At 42.8% G+C, this 18518-nt stretch overlaps 1 protein-coding gene across 9 annotated transcripts in view; it reads left to right on the forward strand.

Moving 5' to 3' along the window:
• LOC139270224 (receptor-type tyrosine-protein phosphatase delta-like) overlaps positions 1-18518 on the forward strand; it is a 2930110-nt gene that overhangs the window by 885943 nt on the left and 2025649 nt on the right. For all 9 annotated transcript variants that reach the window (XM_070888421.1, XM_070888423.1, XM_070888432.1 and 6 more), the window contains one exon: positions 16458-16499. The gene's annotated coding sequence lies outside the window, so the exon portion shown is untranslated. The remainder of the gene's footprint in view (positions 1-16457; positions 16500-18518) is intronic.

Consider the following 18518-nt stretch of genomic DNA (forward strand, 5'->3'; position numbering starts at 1 on the left):
AACAGAATGATTAATGCTTAAAGAAATGAAAAGTATTCTGATCCCTTCCCCATTGATATGCCTTACTTTAATATACATATAAACATAAATAGGAAAATGGTATAGTCAGGAACGTACCTGGTTTAATGATAACATTCTGGTGACATTGATGTGGCAGGTGTCTGGGTATGTGTGATGTCAATCAGACTCTGGCATACACTGATATACTGTCAGTTGCAGGATCACTAGTTGTGTCTGTGTTGCTATGAAAGCTTTGCAACTGTTCTCACTGGCTGTCTGCACTTCTTCATGACACAAAGTGGTTTAGCCCAAATCATGCACCAATGACTACAGTGTTAGACTGAATATGTCCTAATGTGGCTTTAGTGCATTTTGCAGCACATTCTGTAATGACAGAGGAGATGAGAGCTGAATGAAGCATGAGGTGATAGCTAAGTGCTTTAATCAGCTCAAGGTCCCCTCTTCCAGAACAGAATCTGATGGAGTCTATACTATATGCTATATTAGTAATCATTAGCAGAGGGCTTGCTTATGGTACTGCATCCAGACTATAAGAGAATTCATAGAATAATGTCCTTAAAGTTTAGGACTCTACTGGGAATTAGTGCCTGCAGGCCAGGCAATCAGAAAGCATAAAATGTGTAATCTCTGCCCTAATCTTAATGAGGAGAACGTGCCAAAAGCAATTGTTTTGTGATTTATCAATTGTCTTCTCTGTTCCAGTGTAAAATGTATGCACTTCTGCTCTGCAGATTTAATGCTGATGTATCTGTATTCGTAACATTGGCAATGGCATGTCTTGATATGCGATCTCAAATGTGTTATACTTTTTTATAGACATTCTCAATTTTTATAGATACTTTATAGTGGAATGCAAAAGAAAAGAGTAACAAACTGCAACTTGTCCAAATCTCCACTGCCACCATCCAGTCCTCCTCAAAGTCTAGCTCAACCATCACCCCAGTCCTTCATAGTCTCCCAATGTACCGAATTCAGAAACATTGGGGCAGAAATTCCGGCCTCTACGGACCCGGGAAGGCATTGCAAAAGCTGGTTTTCAGCGCACAATGCGCAGGTGCTGAAAACCGGCTTTTCCGATCTGCCAAGCTGGAGCTTGACAGATCTTCCGTATCTCGGCAGCCAGGACGTTTGCATGGGCAGGATTGCGGTATTTACCCATATATTGCCCAGCAAATGTCCTGAAAACTCTTGCGCCTGATAAAAGCAGGCGCATAGCCTACTTTTACAGGCATAAGAGTTTTAAAACATACTTAAAACATAAAAAATGAAATTAAAAAAACATTTTTTTTTAAAACCTGCCCACTACGTTAATTTTATTTTAAAGCATAATTTAAAAAACGTTTTTTTAATCCGAAAAATATATATTTTTAATAATTCATAAATAACTTTAATTTAAATTAATGTTAAATATGTAATGTATTTTTTCTATTTTTTAATAATGTTTTGTGTGTTTGGGGGGGTTTCTCATTCATAATAATGAAAACTCCAACTTACAGAGTTCCCATTATTATGAATGGGAACATACTTTACCTAATTGGATGCCTCGAGTCATGTGACTGCAATTCCAGCCCTGCACTTATCCTGATGTGCACGCGCTGCGACGCACAGTCAGTGGAGGCCTACGGATCACGAACTCACGTGTGCACAGTAGCTTCAGGTAAGTGCGCTTTTTAAAGTTTTTTACCCAATCGGCCGTGGGAAGCAGCCGACCAGGATTTCTGGGCCATTGTCCTCATTTCTAATTCTCGCCGCACACTTTCTCCATCCTGCCTCTGCAACCCATCTCCTACAATACTCTTAACTCTGGGTTCCTGTTTCCCCTGAAGGGTATGGGAGGAAAAATAAATCTGGAGGTGGTACATTTGAGCAAGACTATGGATGCATTCAAATATAGCAAAAAGCCAAAAATATTAATGGCCTGGAAATTGCGGTCGGAAGCTTGCTGTGGGCGAACGCCTCAGAATCACGAGAAAACTCAGCACTTACCTGCTGCGGACCTTTGAACTCTTGCGTTACTGGGCCTCCAGGCGTATGCCTGCGTAAGGGCCCACGCATCCCAGTTAAGTATGGAATCTCAATAACCATAATAGAAATCACCTAATCAATACAATTTCACAACACTGAAATAACAGGTTCAAAATTAATTAAAATGCCATCTAATTAACTATTTAAAATAAACATTTTATTTTTTGAAAAATAAATGTAAACATTTTTAAACGGGACAAAAATCAGCTAATATAATTTTAAATATAAGTGTATGTTTAAAAAATATTATTTTAACATTTATTTTCAGAATAAGAGGTCGCCCATTTAAAATGGAAATGAGGAGGAATTTCTTCTCTGAGAGTCGTGAATCTTTGGAATTCTCTGCCCCAGAGAGCTGTGGAGGCTGGGTCATTGAATATATTTAAGGTAGAGATGGACAGATTTTTGAACGATAAGGGAGTCAAGGGTTATGGGAAGCGGGCAGGGAAGTGGAGTTGAGGCCAAGATCGAATCAGCCATGATCTTATTGAATGGCAGAGCAGGCTCGAGGGGCCAAACGGCCTACTCCTGCTCCTATTTCTTACGTATGTTCTTATGTATTTTAACCATTACGCAGGTAAAAGAAGACCTTACAGCTGCTTTTACCAGGTGTAAGGCAATGGTGGGTCTTCGCTGGGCAGTCATTGGGCAAATAGTCCAATTCTGCGCCAGCGAATGTCACTTTCCAGTGGATGGGTACGATCTGTCAAGCAGAAACATGACAGATCGCAAGTTCCGGGTTTTTGTGAATCGCATGCGGAATGCCGGAACTTGCGGGTCACTTAAGATGATGTACGCTGCAAACGCTGTCACAAGCCCCGTAAAATCCGAGCCATTATTCACAATTGATACCATCTCAATATATTCAAACCTTTTTTCTCGTATACCCTTCCAAAGAGTGGATTCACAGTCCTCTTGCAATTCACCGGTATAGTTGCTCCTCATCATTTCCTGTCTTTACAACAAAACGTTTTCAATATATGACAAGAAAATAGTTGTGTAATTATATTGGTTTTTTTTTGAAAATCCATAAGTTAAAGATGCATGGCATTCTGTGTTGCTGAGTACTACACTGTGATCGATAATAAATTATCTGAACTACTGCGACTTACAGTTAACAGATAGCAATATTGGGCTATTATCGATATACACAAATTATACCTACTGTAAACAATGCTCCACATTCTGGCCTTAGAATCGAAGAGAAATGATCCTCCAGCATTAAGGAACACAACTCAAAGTAAAAAATAACAGCATTCTTATTTGTATAAAGGCTTTAACCTAACAATTGACCTCTTTGAATGTGTACTCTGCCCAATATTTATGTAAATAATACCGTAAATGCTTCTACATTTTCCACATGTGCCTGTCAGTTTCTAACCCTATCAGCAGGCTTTAGCTTGCTGGGTGGGTTCAATTGAGTGTCACAGTTGACCTGTGGCTCTGATTGCAGAGAGCTGAGCTCACATACAGCACAGACACTTTTGTATGCATTGTGCTGATAACCGCAGAGGTTCATTTTCCTCTTGGACAAGCACAGTAAGAAAAAGTCCAAAGCTGTAATTGACTGAGATGAGGACAGCGAATATGCTTGATTGCTTTTTAAGCGTCAGTGCCGCGTAATGAAGGATGAAAAGAAATTAAAAGTTTGATTCCTTTCTTGCATTTCTGTATCTTCCCTTGGAATGCCACAACACGGCTTTTTCTTCTGCCTCTATCCTTTCATAGGCGGTCCCTCGAACGAGGATGACTTGCTTCCACGAGAGCTCACAGATGTTTCAATGAATGACCCGATGTTCCAGTCCTGAACTCCAGTTGAGGGGGTGGCAGATGCCTGTGCGGCATTTTTTAAAAATGTGTGGTGACCGTTGCACATCAGCCACCACACGGGCTTGACAGAGCTCGGCCTTTATCCAGTGGCAAGGATTAACCAGGATGACTGAAGACCTGCTCTGCTGCATGGACCTAATGCGCACACGTACCGCATTGTGGGCAGGCCCATGCTGCCCCTGGGCCCTCGGCTCTTCTGGGCCCTGTACCTTAATTCGCCGCACCTCCACCATGATGTTCCAGGGCCCGGTGTTGCAGCTCTATTTATAGCCCCGACCTGCGGTGGTGTTCTCACACAGGATCTGCCTCTATCACTGTTTCAGTGAATAACATTTTTAAATGGCACATTCAAAGTTAGCTGTGGTTCAGTTGGTTGCACTCTTGCCTCTGAGTCAGAAGTTTGTGGGTTCAAGTCCCACTCCAGGAACTTGAACACACAAATCTAGGCTGACACTCCAGTGCAGTGCTGAGGGAGTGCTGCACTGTCGGAGGTGCCGTCTTTCGGATGAGACGTAAAACTGAGGCCCCGTCTGCTCTCTCAGGTGCACGTAAAAGATCCCAGCACACTATTTCGAAGAAGAGCAGGGGAGTTATCCCTAGCGTACTGGACAATATTTATTCCTCAATCAGCATAACAAAAAGTAGATTATCTGGTCATTATCACATTGCTGTTTGTGGGAGCTTGCTGTGCGCAAGTTTGTTGCCACGTTTCCCACATTACAACAGTGACTACACTCCAAAAGTACTTCACTGGCTGTAAAGCGCTTTGAGATGTCCGGTGGTCGTGAAAGGTGCTATATAAATCCAAATCTTTCTTTTCTTTTTAATTGTAATATCAGAGGTAGAGTGTTTTTTTATTTTTAAAGTGTTAGAGCATTATGTTTATTAAACATTACAATCATTTTTGTGGACATATTCTAATTCTGCCTGCCACCATGTAAAATTGAACTTTTGCTCGTTATTACCGCAGCAGGAGTTTATTCTGCCCGATGTCTGGGGAATAATAACAGATGATAAAGAAAGCTATTTTATCCAGGAAATTGCATTACCACCAGATAACTTTATCTGATTGAATGAAAGACAGTGACCGATAAACCTGAAGATAGATTACTGAATTTGATCCAGTGAAAAAGGAAAAAGTATACTGTTAAGCTCACTACTCCAGCAAAAATCAGTCTGAACAGGAAAAAAAAACTTCGCTCCTTAAAACTTTTTTCTTTTCTCTCTTTAAAGCTGAATGTTTCATAATTAAATAAGGGAATGTTTCATAATTAAATAAGGGAAATCAATTGCCAAAATAACACGAGGATGCAATTTTAAAATTCCATTGATTTACTGAGTTGTCCACAACATAAAAGCATGTGCAAAGAATTAATCATTTGGCCTGCCAAGGGCCGTTGAACATTTAATTTGTGTGTGTGTGCTTTTTAATTATTGAATGGTATCCCCCTTTTTGTGCAGTTAGCTAGGAGGTTTATTCCATTGGTACAGCTTTCTGTCACAAGTCAGTGAGTTCATATAGTTTGCTCTATTTATATCAGGGTCCTTTATAGATAGATGAATTGCCGTGGAAAGGAGGAACACAGACCAGGAGAGTTGACACAGAGAATGCAGGGAAGAACATAACTAGCAGTTCATGCTCTGGCAGATGGTTGGATGTGGAGTAGGCATGCTAACATTTGAAAGTAATACAGTGTTGTCATTGAAGAGCAACAGATATACTAGCTCATGTTTATATAATTACATATCAAAGCGGTCCAAGGCACTTTGCAACATGATCAGAGAGACGTTCGTGGAAGTAACCAAAACAGCATTTCAGTGGGTAGGTTTTGAAAAACATTTTTGAAGGTTGGGATAGAATTCCAAAGTGCAGGAGTGTGGTGGCCAGCGGCACTGCCATCAATGATGAGGTGGAGGGAAGGAGCTAGACAGAGTACGAAGAGCGGAAAGTACATGTTGGGAGCTAGAGTTTGGCAAGATTGCAGAATCGGGCAGAGCGCGGTGGAGGAATGTTGAAATTAGGATGAGGATTCTGATGGGGATGGAATATCACAGAATAGAATCATACAAATTTACAGCACGGAAGGAGGCCATTTCGGCCCATCATGTCCGCGCCGGCCGACAAAGAGCTATCCAGCCTCATCTCACTCTCCAGCTCTTGGTCTGTAGTCTTGTATGTTACAGCATTTCAAGTGCATATCCAGGTACTTTTTAAATGTAGTGAGGGTTTCTGTTTCTACCACCCTTTCAGGCAGTGAGTTCCAGATATCCACCATCCTCTGGCTGAAAAAACTTCCTCCCAAATCCCCTCTAAACCTCCCACCAATTACTTTAAATCTATGCCCCCTGGTTGTGGATTCCTCTGCTAAGGGAAACAGGTCCTTCCTATCCATTTTATCCAGGGCCCTCATAATTTTATACACCTCAATATGATCTCCCTTAGCCTCTTCTGTTCCAAAGAAAATAAACCTAGCCTATCCAATCTTTACTCATAGCTAACATTCTCCAATCCAGGCATCATCCTCGTAAATCTCCTCTGTACCCTCTTTAGTGCAATCACATCTTTCCTGTAATGTGGTAACCAGAACTGCATGCAGTACTCTCACTGTGGCCTAACTAGTATTTTATACAGTTCAAGCATAACCTCCCTGCTCTTATATTCTATGCCTCATATGATATGATAGAAATAAGAGAGGACAGAAATAATGGGATGATGTTCAGAGGTGGAAGTAAGTGGTCTTGGCAATGAAATTTATGGAGGGTGAGCACAAGACACCAAGGGGCTGAAATTGCTCTCCGCCCCAAACGGGGTGGATAATTCAAATTAAATGAGTATTCTCCGCCCGAATCCATGGAGCGGAGAATAGAGGGAAATTGCCCTCTTTTTGTGTTTTAATTAGTTGCGGCCGTGTTTGGGGTGACTGAGGGGCGTAAGTGCGTTGGGAGCGGGGCGGAAGACGGGCAGTGTCGTCAGCGTAATGCGTAACGCTGACGCATAGCAATGTTCTCCCCACCAGTTATAGGGGAGGGCCGCTGCGAACTCTGCAGCCACGTCAGTGGTGCGCACTGGGCGACTAGGGAGGGCTTCAGCTGGGTCAGCAGCCCAGCACCCAAGAGGGCCGCCATTGTCAGGCCGACTTTAGAATCGGCCGACAATTAAAATAAAATGGCGGCCACGGCGCTGCGTTCACCCCTTTAAGGGTGGACACGCCGCCCAGCCAATGGCAGCTTCCCGCTGGGAAAAGCTGTCGGGAGCACCGACGTGCGGTGGCTCCGCTCCTGCGGGGCAATTTCCCTCGCAGTGCAGAAAGGCGTCACCACTGGGCGGTAAGGGCTTGGCGTGTGCTCGACGGGGCAGGAACACGAGCGGGTCGGAAACCCATTTACGTTGCCACCGGCTCAGGGATGATTTCGGATGCGTCGGTGTGTCTGCCTGCCCCCAGTCAGAAAGGCCTTACCGTCCCATAAGAGGGGGTCAATTTCTCCTCCCAAGATTGCACATCATTGGATTCGGCTGGGAAGGCAGATGGGGCACTCAGAACCAATCACTCTGTTGAACCCACTATTGCTAAATCCTTGGAGAACTATAAATTCATATGACATTAGCTATACTTGGGTACCTCCAGGAACTGTCAAGTCATTTATGTGAATATGACTAGATCACAGTTTGCTGTCAGATTGGAGCCTGGGGTGTGTGTCACACTCGTATAGTTAACTGATGGTTCTAATGGTAAATAAATATAACAAACAGCATTTGTTTTAGTGTTTTCCTTTACACCTAAATTTGTATTTGTCAAGGTAGGTGATGATGGGGAGAAATTTCAGGTTTTCTTCTTTTTGAACCAACTGAGCACTCCAGGGGGAAATATATATACATGGTATGGTCCCAGGGTAATGGTCTCTGTGCACTGAAAGAAAGAAAGGCTTAGATTTATATAGCGCCTTTCACGACCACCAGCCAATGAAGTACTTTTGGAGGGTAGTCACTGTTGTAATGCGGGTAACACGGCAGCCAATTTGCGCACAGTAAGCTCCCACAAACAGCAATGTGATAATGACCAGATAATCTGTTTTTGTTATCTTGATTGAGGGATAAGTATTGGCACAGACACCAGGGATAACTCTCCTGCTCTTCTTCGAAATAATGCCATGGGATCTTTTACATCCACCTGAGAGAGCAGACTGAGCCTCTGTTTCACGTCTCATCTGAAAGACGCCACCTCCGAACGTGCAGCGTTCCCTCAGCACTGCACTGGGTGTGTCAGTCTAGATGTATGTGCTCAAGTCCCTGGAGTGGGCAGGCAATGGTTACTAACCTTCTCAGAGGAGGACCCTACACTACACAGGCAGAATGCTTCTGTTGCTCACAGCGACTATGTTTTTGGTCTCCCTGAATTAAATTGCCAGTTTCATACCAATTAGTAGCAAATCCAGGACAAGTGTGTGCTGCAAACTCCTGCCAACTAGAAATTGGATAGAGACTACGCAAAGCCATTACACTTACTATTCTTACAGATAGAAAAGACAAAGGACATTTGAATTGTGTTACTTGAGGGAAGATGCTGCAGCATTTCTCCCTGCGCCCCCAAATCAGACACAAATTCAGAATAGCTGCCTTATTTTGCAATCTCCATTTTTTTATTTCTTGATTTGTGCGTCAGCTGTGGCTCAGTGGGTAGCACTCTCACCTCTGAGTCCGAAGGTCGTGTGTTCCAGCCCCACTCCCGACACCTGAGCTCCTAATCTAGGCTCACACTACAAAGAAAGAAAGACTTGGATTTATATCGTGCCTTTCACAACCACTGGATGTCTCAAAGTGCTTTACAGCCAATGAAGTACTTTTGGAGTGTAGTCACTGTTGTAATGTGGGAAACGCGGCAGCCAATTTGCGCACAGCAAGCTCCTATAAACAGCAACGTGATAATGACCAGATCATCTGATTTTTTGTTTTGTTGATTGAAGGATACAACACTCCAAAAGTACTTCATTGGCTGTAAACGGGATGTCCTGAGGCTATAGTTATAAATGCAAGCCTTTCTTTTTACATTAGCTGCTTGTCCCCCTCTGCCTCAATTCTCATGTTTAGAACGTTTCATAATATTGCTCCTCCCTATCTCTGTAACCTTCTCTAGGCATTTAAGCACACCCAAGAACTCTCCATTCCTCGGACTCTGGGCACTTGTGCATTCCCCCCTGCCCCCACCTTCGTCATCGTCATCATAGGCAGTCCCTCGGAATCGAGGAAGACTTGCTTCCACTCTTAACATGAGTCCTTAGGTGGCTGAACAGTCCAATACAAGAACCACAGTCCCTGTCACAGGTGGGTCAGATAATCGTTGAGGGAAAGGATGGGTGGGACAGGTTTGCCGCACGCTCTTTCCGCTGCCTGCCCTTGATTTCTACACATTCTCGGCGACGAGACTCGAGGTGCTCAATGCTCTCTCGAATGCACTTTCTCCACTCAGGACGGTCTTTGGCCAGGGACTCCCAGGTGTCAGTGGAGATGTTGCACTTTATCAGGGAGGCTTTGAGGGTGTCCTTGAAACGTTTCCTCTGCCCACCTGGGGCTCGTTTGCTGTGAAGGAGTTCCGAGTAGAGCGCTTGCTTTGGGAGTCTCGTGTCTGGCATGCGAACAATGTGGCCCACCCAGTGAAGCTGATCGAGTGTGGTCAGTGCTTCGATGCTGGGGATGTTGGCCTGGTCGAGGACGCTAACGTTGGTGCGTCTGTCCTCCCAGGGGATTTGTAGGATCTTGCGGAGACATCGTTGGTGGTATTTCTCCGACTCTGGGCACTTGTGCATCACCACTCCCCCCGCCTTCCCCTTCACTCTCCTGGTGGTGACCGTGCCTCCAGCTATCTAGGCTGCATACTCTGAGATTCCCTTCAGCCTCCCCACCTGGCTCTTCCCCTTTTAGAGCCTCCTTAAAACCAAAAGCATTGACCAAAATTTTAGTCTCCACTCCTCGGGGGAGAAATTCAATATTGTACCGTTTGGGGCGCTAATTTTTAAAAGTTTGAACAGTTAGCACCAGGCACTAACGATTTCAAACTTAAAAAAAATTTGCCCTCGGCAACAGGCGGGGCGGTGAGTTCAGCAGCACTGCACACTGGGCCGTGCAGCACTGCCGCGTTGAAAGGCTCCTTTCTTCCCTTAAAGGGAAGGGCCATCGCTGCAGGCTCTGCAATATAAAAGGTACCTACCTGAACCACCAAGGGAGCGGTGACCCTTTCGTTCAGCCCGGCACTCAAGCAGAGGAACCCGCAAAAAAAACAGCAAGAAGAAAGGTAAGATTTTTTTACTTCCCTCGCCTTTAATTATCAGCCCAGTCGCAGCTGGCTGTCCGATCCATGCCTCCTGCAGCTGCAGGTGTTTTTGCCCGTCGTTGCAGCAGCAGGTGGAAATCAATTTCAGGTCCGGGGCACTATCGGGGCAATGTGCATGGTGATAACGTCACGATCTCCGGCCGCAGGAGATCGGGGTGCAGAGACGTAGCACCGCCGCAAAACTCCCGCAGAATATGGCGGGTGTTGATGTCAGCGCGCCAAGGTCGCAAAGCTATTTGCGTCCAGTTCCCAGGGAGGGCGCTAATGGGAGGCACAAAGGCACCCAATTTCTCCCCCCTAATATCTCATTTGGCTTGGCATCCATTTGTGTCTGATTACTCCTCAGTGAAGCACCTCGGAGTGTGTCTCTACATTAAAGGTGCTCTATAAAGGCAAGTTGTTGCTTCCTTACTGCATAGTGCCCACTCCAATTTAGCAACATATTTGCTCTCCTTTTCCACTCCAAAGCTGGGATCTGCCCCCCTCTGAGAGATGGACTTACGGTGGGGATACACCCATGGTTTGTTCAAGCTAGATGTAACTCAGTCCTCAGAATCATTATCCATGCACATCCAAATTAAAAAAAACCTGGATATATCTCTTTAAAACTGTCCTTCTCTAATGAAAGCAAGGTCAACTTTCGGAATCATCATGTGTTAAGGGGGAAAAGATAAACTGTGTCATGATATTTCACTGTCATTATTGATGGCAATGTACATATTGATGCCTCTGTTTCCTGCACCAATAGAATTGCAACTGTTGTCAAATTGGATTTGTTTCTCCTTTTCAGCTGTTTTTTTCTTAGTCCCATTAGTTTTTTTAATCACGGGATTGCTTAAGCAACATTTTAATCATCAAAAGATTGACCTTTCCAAGCTCTGAAATCGCTTAACCCTTAGCGTGCTCATTGTTGGTAGATGAAGGAATCTAGTTTTGAATCTAAGCTTTTCTGCTGTAGATTTGGCCAATATATAAAGATCCGTTGACAAATTTTGGCAGAGTGTTTGTTGACACAAAAGATCATCTTCAAATGAAGAGGATAGACTCATATTTTAGAAGAAACCCAAATTATCAACTGCACAAGGATAGGGTAATTGAGGGAGAGAAGACTGCAGCAGAACATCAACAACAAGTGAGGCACTCACAAACCCTGTATTTAATAGACAAGTCATCCAAGTTAGAAGTTTGAAGCAAAAGTATGAATTATGCAATGAATATAATATTTCCCAATCAAGCAGATGCATGGTTTGGATAAATTTGGGGATATGACAATCCCCATGGGTATAATGCAGGAAAAACAGCAAGAAATGTACTCAGATTGGCTTGACAGTTGAAATATGGAAAAAAAGACTATAATGCTAAGTTTGCCTGTCTATCAGTTTTACTGTCAACCTGGAGGAACACTACTCCTACCTATTCTCCTCCTCTACACATCACTTCATTGATTTTGTTTCTCTATACCTTGGAACTATTTGATTTGGAAATATTCTATTCTCTGTCAGAGTTGCAGATTTCCTTAGAAACTCTAAAACAGGGCAGAATTATATTACAAAAGCGAAGTACTACGGATGCTGGAATCTGGAATAAAAACAAAAAATGCTGGAAATCTCAGCAGGTCAGGCAGCATCTGTGGAGAGAAAGCAAGCAGAATTATATTGTTACTGTTAAGATTGTCACAAACTGAGTTGGTGTTACGGCGACTGTGTAGTGAATGTGACACCTTGTTATAATTTAGGTATTTTAAAGAATGATTGCTGTTTCAGTGTTTTTTCACCAATTCCTGTAAGTGGATTCTGTTAGCTACAATGCAGAAAATGCAGTTTTTGTAATCTACCCTTGCTTGGCGCTCTCCTCGGGCCCAGAATTGCTTGACCTGTAGGATTAGCACTTGCCCGTTTGGGACTCCAAACTGTTGGTTTATGATGTGAAAGCACTCTTCAAATTAGGGGCATAGTCAACTTGGGCCTAAAGAGCTCATAGAAATTAATGTCTAATATTACGTTGAAATAAACCCAAAGGGATTTGGCACAATAATGCAATAAAGGAAAATCATATAGGTGGATTTGTCTTTTGTGAGTTTAGAGTTTTGCCTGTCTTTGACTTTTTATCCACTCTCAATTTTGGTCCTGATGGGAATTTCTGACGCACTTAATGTAAGTTGCACAAATCCTCCTCCGGGTCAGATTTTGAATGAATCAAAGAACTACATCAAAATTCAGTTTTTAATGCTTTGAGCCGAACTTTCTATGAATCCTCAAAAAATGCCTTGCCCAGACAAAAATAAATATGAACATGCCATTTGCTAGCATGTGAACTGCCTTTGGATGAGTTTCTTGAATTTACAACACTACATAAAGCTCAAAGATTATAATTTGACAATGTAACGAAATCCATTTAATGAGGGGAAAAAATATATATTTGTAAGTCAACAGAGATTTGTGCAATGCTATTAAAAGGAACATTTTTGTTTGTGTCGTGAGAAAGAACCAATGAATTTGCAATTAAAAAAGCATTTAATGACTTCAGGACATCCCAAAGCACTTCATAGCCTTCGAAGTAGTTTTGAAGTGTAGTCACTGTTGTAACATAGGAAACACAGCAACCAACATGCATCCAGTCAAGTCCTGCAGACAACACTTAGAGGAATAACCACATAATGAGATGGAATTTCCTGTCGGGGCAAAATCAGGAAGTTACACCCAAAACCATACCCATTTGTGTGCCCATTTTGCTGATCCATATTTACACCTACATTTCTTGCCAATCTCATTAACATATGCCAAAGTGGAAATCAATGTGAATTCTGGGCCCGAGGAAAGCGGCAAACTTTTGCCATATTCTTTCACTCTGAATGTTAAAGTTTTAAGACACCTGACCATCATTCATGCTTATTCGGCACAGCATGTTTAAGAGAATGCAGTCGTGGAAGCTTTTCAATTTTTAATATGACTCATACTGATGCCATAAAACTTAATTCAAACAAACAGACAATACAGTGCAGGTCACAGTGAGGAGAATTTTTTTTTAAACGCTCAAAAAATTGCAATAAAGCAGCAGAAAAATTACCGTGATTCCTGCTGCACCCAGAACTCTTGGGTTAATTTCAACATCTGTTTTGAATCAGTGTAATTGCAAGAAATTCACGTGCCTGGTTCTTTAACCTAATGGTGGAGGCATTATAATGAGCCAAGATGCATTTGGTGGTGGGATTGATAGACGGGCATAAAAGCGCGAGGAAATGGTACAATTGCATGCCTAATTTTGCTTGTGCGCAAATTGACTGCCGCGTTTCTTACGTTACAACAGTGACTACACTCCAAAAGTACTTAATTGGCTGATGGTGCTTGTTTGAAACCACAGTCGTGAAAGGCGCTATATAAATCCAAGGGCTGGTTTTAGGCTTTTATGTTTATGGGGTGATAATGGCGGCGGGGCGGGGAAATTAGCGGCCGGGAATAGTTTGCGCTTTAGTATTTAAGTTTGGGCATCTGAGCCCTGCGTCAGGGAGCACAGCACTAAGGGAGGCATTGCACACCTCTCATGGCACAAGAATGGGAAACTCCCGAGCTAAAGAGCTAGGCAGGGAGTGCTCCAAGAGATGTCTGGTGTGTGTTTTGGGGGGGGGGGGGAGGGAGGGGGACTTAAAATAACCCTACAAAAACATTCCCAAAACATTGTCCATGCACATTACACAATTCAAATCGCTGAAAAAATTAAAAGAGAAAACGATCGCACGTACCTTCGGAGTCCATTACTCACCTCTTCGCCGACAGGATGGTAGGAGCTCTCTGATTTCCCAGGCAGTCATTTCGGGACACACTTCCGGGTGGACGGATAGGGCAGGAGCTCAAACTTGCGCTGGTGTCGCAACCGGGGCATTGCATACACCGGCACAGCTCTTCTGGGCGGTGCTGGTCCGCGCCCAGGCAAAACCTGACCCGAGGATCGCTGCGGGTGCTAAACCCCTCAGCACCGCCATTGCCACCATCCGGGACAAAACCCAGAGCGCAGAAAACTGGAAAATTCTTTTGCCCAAGTTTCCTCAATCCTTTACACCAGAAATTGCTTTACGTGTCTCTGTGCACAAATACACATTAAATTTCTCCCCATGTGTTTTTATTGGTGTTGGTTGACTTACTCTCTTTCTGTATACAGTGAGCCTGAATTGTTAGCTAGATGTGATCTGCATTTCACTACATAAGTCAGGCCAATTTTCGCAAAAAAACATTTTTACAGTAATCATTTAAAGCAACAATGTGGTGGTATCACAGGGAATGTTTAAGCTCCTGAGCAAAAGGCATCCTCTGAAATTCAACTGAACTGAAAATCAGAAGTTTTCAAACTGAGGTTTCAAACAAGGGGATTACCAGGATAATCTGTTTTTTTTAATCCTTTTTACTTTAGATTTCTGATTCTCTCTAATTTGCTGAATTGGAATTGCAGTAATTGTGTTGCTGTGTATTCAAAACATGTTTTCTGCAATAATAGAATCTGTTTTCCTTTTGGTAGAAGAACCTATTTTTTTGGAAGTTGGAACAAAGGTTCACTGGGAGTATATTAATATCAGGAAGGGGATCGTGGTTCCTCTCCCCCAAGGGAAAGATTGAAAACCACTTCTAAAGGTTGAAAGCCACTGTCATGAGCATCCAATAGATAGTTGAATAGATGTTTTAAGTATTCTTCTGGTGTGTTTTCATTCTAGCCCTGCTGTGGAAAGACCGACTTTTATTATTTTTGCTGTTGCCTCAAAAATCAATGGTCCGACCAAAGATGGGAGGCTTTATTTTTGTGGCCATGTGCACTCAGCCCTTCTGCAGAGCAGCGATGCAGGTTTCCTAGTCAGCATGAACCTTCAACAGCCATTAGGAAGGGCAGGGTGGCGAGAAAGAAAGTGGCAAATTGTGCACGTATAGTCGTTTGTCTGTTGCCACGGTGACTGAATGCACTCTGAGATACAAATCGATGCCACAGCACCAAAAGCTGCAGGGTGTGTCACAGTCGCGCATAATCCTATCCTCACCTGATATCTATACACAAGGTCTCGCTAGATTACTATCAGGAGTAGAAGCCCTGGCCAACTTAAGTCTTCCAAACCCAAAGGCCAATTGCATCATTCCTGCTTCCACTCTGACTGAGAATAACTCACTTAGCAATGGCCAAGGATGAAGCCTGGGTCCTTCCTGACCTGTATGGCTAACCCACTCGCTGCCAAGTGCTTGAACCATCAAGGAGGCTCTTATTCTGGAGCCAAGGTTTACGTAAAATTACAAGATGGAACCAGGTCGTTTAGCCTAACCAGTCCGTGTTGGTATTCGTCCTTGACGTGAGCAGGAGTCCTAATGATATGTGCCTGCACCATCCCCAGATTCCTTTATTCCCCATTCCTTCAACTACCTAATTAACCTACTCAGAGGGTCGTGAATTTGTGGAATTCTCTGCCCCAGATGTGAAGGCTGGGTCATTGAATATATTTACGGTGGAGATAGACAGATTTTAGAATGATAAGGGAGTCAAATGTTCTGGGAAATGGGCAGGGAAGTGGAAGCGGAGGCCAAAGTCAGCCATGATCTTATGCCAAATGGCCTACTCCTGCTCCTATTTCTTATGTTCTTATGTTCTCTTAAATATTGACAGGGTCTCTGTTTCCATCACCAACTCCAGTAGCCCATGGGAAACGGTTTGCTATTTACCCACTCCTCTCTTCTGAAGGAGGCATGTAATGGGAGGGAAGGGAGTGGAAGTGGAGGAAAAATGAGCATCAAAAATGAAATCCTTTATTCAAAGAGAATGCCTTTTTAATTTCAGAAAGATTTTTCGGGAGAGCGGCATTTAAAGGGTCCTTGTGAATTTCTTACCTCAAAGCATAAATGTCACAGGATTTTTTTTTTACTACACTTATATAGTCATTATTTTTTGTTGCTTTTTCAGAAAACCTCTAATTAGACTTTTTAACTGACAGATATCCTGAATTGCAGATTATAAAAAAAGATGAAATTACTGGTTAGACTGACTTGGTTGAGTTGGTATGTTTAATCTGTATTCAATGGAAATCCAGGTGTTGGTGACATCCTATTCATCTGTATTTGTGAAGAACACAATATATTTGGTCCAGCAACACCGACCTAGTGGTTCCTATTTATTCAAAGGCAGGATATATGTGCAATCATGTTGGCAATTCTGTCATGTGGTTTAGGAAAGGAGATTTCCAGGCGATGGCAAAAGATGTCTAATTCTCTTCTCTCATTTTCCCTTTAGATCTCTGTCCTGGGACGACAACAGAATGTACCCTGAAGAAAGGTCGGTTTATATTTTAACAATTTTTAATGTGTCACAGGATAAAGCAGTTTTTTCAAAATTTTAAACCAAAGTATTTTTTTTTTAAGTTGTTGAAGTGATGTGAGGATCAACTGTTGCATTTTATATATATATACTGCCAATCAAATTTTGTGTAGTGAATCCTTTTCAGGACCTGCTGTCTGTGTATAAAACTCCCACGGTGTAGTGACTTTTATTGTTCTATAATGTTATAGAATGCTAAGCTAAGCAATGCTAAGCAATGTTTTTTTTAAGTCACCGGCTGAGGAGTGGGAGGTGGGGGCGGGGGAAGGGGATCTTAAGGATGAGCCTGTAGATTTTGTGTAAACTTTATGAACAAACTCAGCAGTCAAGAAAATTATTTTCCACTTTTCCTGTCAATTCTGAGCAATTAGCAGTAACATTTTAGGGTTACAATGCTAATGTGTGACTCATCCGAAGGTTTATCTACATTAGATTGTGATGACAGCAAGATTACAGGCAGCATTGTTAAAATAGTCATTCTGAATATCACATTTCAATTTCTATTCTCTCATCTGTTTAAATGTTTAAATGCGCCTGCGATTAAAATGAAAATCATGCCACTCTTGTGTTGCCATGGAGGGAAGTGAAAAAACATGGGATCCAGTTAAATGAGCAAGTATGTTGCTTCAGCAGTTTGAATTTATCTGTATTTCATTTTTAAAATGGGCTCTGATCGCATCAATGAGCTATACGGTGTGTGTCTATTGGTGATTGTTCCAAATCATCTACTGGAGCTTTCAGATTAAGGATTTTTTCTTGGTTGTTGTCGCCTTCTTTACAGTGAAAAGGAAATGTAGCCATTACTTTTTAATGTCATTGCTTTTATTTGGTAAATATGCTACTTGGATTTTGACAATCACTGTCCAGATTTCTACTTAATGGAGCACACTGTATGGCAGAATCCATCTCTTGCTTGCACGTAGCTACATGCTTTTGAAAGGAACAAGTTTAATAATGCCTTTGTTTGTTCATGTTACTGATTAATTATTTATATTCTGTAGCAACTAAATGAAGGAACTGCTCTTCCAATGAAGCATTGCTGCTGCATCTTTAATAGAGAGCCACATGAGAAATCAGAACCAGGCTGTGATGGTTCATGTTGATAGTCACGTTATGTACTAGCTCGTGTCACGTGCGTATCGAGACTGGAAATGCTAACTGAGCCAAGTCTGTGACTTCTGCGGGATTTGCATGCCATGGTCAGGCCTGCTGTTGCTGCATATCGTGCCGTGCCATCCAATTATGTCACAAGGCAAGGGATGCTTATATTAATGTTTCAACAAACTTAGAGCATACGTTGCACCATTTCATGGATAGGAAACGTTGTCATTGGGTTTACAGGAAATCACGGATTGCTGAAACACTATGAGGGGATGCTGTTGGGTATTTATCAGTAGGCATAGCAGATTCTTCCTCAGCATCAAGTTGAAATTCAGACATCAGCACATTTCCAGTCAGTTGTGTAACCAGCCCTATCACAGGATTTTTGTTTGCTAGATCAAACCACTTTATTCACTTTCCTGTGGATAACTGGCAAAATCTTACAAAGAGGTACAATTCCCCAAGATACAAAGAGACTTTCGGCTGGATTTTCGGCTTTGATGATTTCAGGGCGGTAATGGTGGCGGGGCCGTGAAGCTTGCGCTCGGGAACAGTTTGCGCCTCAGTCATCAAAATTAGGCAGCTGGGCCCTGAGTGTGGAGCGCAGCGTTAAGGGAGGCGTTGTACACCTCTATTGGGCGTTAGAATGGGAAAATCCCGAGCTAAAGAGCCGGGCTTGGAGCGCTCCAAGAGACACTTGGGAAGAAAAAAAAACCTGAATAAAATGCCACAAAAACATTCCCAATACATAGCCAATGCCACCATAACATAAATCACAAAAAAAAATTAAAAGAAAAAACAATCACACGAACCTCAGGTGTCCATTACTTATCGCTCTGCAGTCGATATAGGTTCCCCCGCCCGATTTCCCAGGCA

The sequence above is a fragment of the Pristiophorus japonicus genome, chromosome 1, assembly GCF_044704955.1.
Source record: "Pristiophorus japonicus isolate sPriJap1 chromosome 1, sPriJap1.hap1, whole genome shotgun sequence".
Taxonomy (NCBI): domain Eukaryota; kingdom Metazoa; phylum Chordata; class Chondrichthyes; family Pristiophoridae; genus Pristiophorus; species Pristiophorus japonicus.